The following is a 2,495-nucleotide window of genomic DNA, read 5'->3' on the forward strand; positions in this document are numbered from 1 at the left end:
ATTTTCAACCATGTTACATGTCGTGCATGCTTATGAAAATGCTCATAAATGAAAATCGATGTCAATAGGTTACGCAATCTCATACTCAATGATCGTAACCACCATATGATGTGCTATAAGCCTCTTATCAAAGTTATGTAGATATCTCAACATTACTATGTCACATATACTAGGTTCTTGCATCGTAGTTGCAAATGGATTTTCACTTACCTTTCGCCTTTATGTGTGTAAGCTCCTATGGAGTGTGTATCAATTCCCTTTTTCGCTCAACGTCGAAAAGTCGCCTGTATTATCATCTAATATTAAATACAATCCTCTATTTAATAATCTTAACACACACAATCCTAAAATACGTCCATTCATGCCAAAACAATTTAGACAAAATCATTATTTCAAGTTACCGATGGTATTACAAACTAATCCTATAAGTCTCGCTATCTCTCGAGTCCAATTGTGAACGTCAACGTCATCCAATTGTTTTCGACAACCTAGTATTCCTTAGGATATATTTTCTAGGCCCAAGAGTTCATTAGGGGACATCTAAATGTTGAAATCACATTAAATACCCAAATGGACAGAATCTGTTTTCTAAGTTTCCATCACCGTCCACTCATTTTTCAAATTCTTTTTCATATCCTTACCTATATTTAATGGTTCCCAAACTTTTACCACACACCTATAACATATATGTGAAGATAATCAGATCATAACATTGTGACAAATGAAGTGTTTGGAGCTTCAAAAACAGTCCATTTTCCACTACACAAAATCAGGCAGTTTTTCCCTTTGACTGTTTTCGGTTTCCATTTTATTATTATGACACCAACAGAATTCTAGGCCATTAAAATCATTTCTACACTCCCTACTTACATATAAAACGTTCATATTGACATATATAAGTTAAACACTAAGTATCATCCCAAAATCAAGGTATAAATCACTCAATCCAGCAATTCCTCATCTCTGTCCAGATTACTTTCTTTCAAATTCTTGCAATTAATTACCCCTATTTATGCTTCATAACATCATTAACAACACTCCAACTTAATTACAAACAAGTTCAGATGTTTAAGAAATCATAAACCCCTTAAGAAATAGTAGAAACAAACCTCAAAACTGTGGAGTAACAAAGTTGTTCAGAAATTCCAGCTTCTTGTTTCTATTTCTCTTTGATTGTTTCACCCTCTTTTCGCTTGGAATCACATAGGGACGAGTTAAGGGAGTTAATATATTATCTAGGAGGTAAATGAGTGGTCTTTAAATAGTTGAAGTCGTGCATATTACTTAAGGATTAAGGATATCATGGGCTGCAGCCACCTCAAGCAATCAAGGTGAGTCACTAAGCAGGAGCTGTCATCTTGGCTGCAATACTTGACTTTTCTACCATTATTTTTGTGTCCATTTATGATATTTAAGATATATATTCATCCTATATTAAGTCCTTGGGGATTAGACACGAAATTTATGCCTTAGGGTTGAAGCAATTATATATTAAAGTGAAAATCCCCTAGCATGAGCTGTCCAAGTAGGAGGTGGCTTCTTGCAGCCAACTTTGACTTCCTCCTTGCACCACATGGAGCCATATGTGACTTAGAAGAGTTATAAATATCTTGTGTAAAGTTCTAAGGACTTATAGGACGTGTTGGAGGCTTAAGGTTGAAGGAATTGAGTGCTAAAATGACAAACATCCATCTGACTTTATATCTATCTTTGCAGGCACAAACCAAGTATCCTCGGCTTATTTTGACATGTTTGCAATCCATTTCGCTTGTCCTAAGATCCCAAAGTATTTCATAGAACTAATTCCTCAACCGTTCATTTAATTTCTTACCTGATTCTCAACCGATTTCAACAATTCGCACCTCAATATTTATAATGTCATATAAGACATATTATTACGTTGTGATAATGTCACTTCATCCCTCATGTCCCAAATATGTGAATTACCTATCTAGGGTTTAAGGTGACCTCGATTAGCCGAATGGAAAGCTTGAACCTTCGTTGATACAAATTTTTGGCCTTTCAAATATTACATTACTTACCAAGCCAATCTCCAACATTTAGTTAATCTAACTTTCTATCATAGCTCAATATAAAATTCACCACCTAGATCGAAGAGTCGAAGGTTATCACCATGTAAAGATTTTAAAGCCTTGATGATCAAATGCATCGTTTTAAGAGAAGGCAATCAGGAAATTGATACAAATGACAATGTAATTAGCATGGAATGCATGAATCATATTGGCCAACTGTAGAACGTGAAGTTTGGGGTATTACAGTTTTTTCTTTGATTTTCCTATCCCAAGAGTAAAAAAAATATTATTCACGTCAAAATTTTAAAAAAATACTATTCATTCCATTACTGTTCATCCGGGTTTTAAAAAAATTTTGAGTAAAAAAAAAGAGTAAAATAAAAAGGTGTAAAAAAAGTGTCAAGTTCAAGTCGGAATCAATTCAACATGTCAAGGGATGTAATGAGAAGATTTGAGAAGATG

The 2,495-nt window shown here is 34.2% G+C and overlaps 1 long non-coding RNA gene across 1 annotated transcript in view; it reads right to left on the minus strand.

Annotated features, from left to right (window-relative positions):
- LOC111386792 overlaps positions 1-1,227 on the minus strand; it is a 1,722-nt gene extending 495 nt beyond the window's left edge. The window contains exons 1-2 of the long non-coding RNA XR_002701323.1: positions 1,110-1,227; positions 211-284 (exon numbers count right to left, since the gene is read on the minus strand). This is a non-coding gene — a long non-coding RNA (uncharacterized LOC111386792). The remainder of the gene's footprint in view (positions 1-210; positions 285-1,109) is intronic.
- Between the last annotated feature and the right edge of the window lie 1,268 nt (positions 1,228-2,495).

Source organism: Olea europaea, unplaced genomic scaffold (assembly GCF_002742605.1).
Source record: "Olea europaea var. sylvestris unplaced genomic scaffold, O_europaea_v1 scaffold373, whole genome shotgun sequence".
Taxonomy (NCBI): Eukaryota; Viridiplantae; Streptophyta; class Magnoliopsida; order Lamiales; family Oleaceae; genus Olea; species Olea europaea.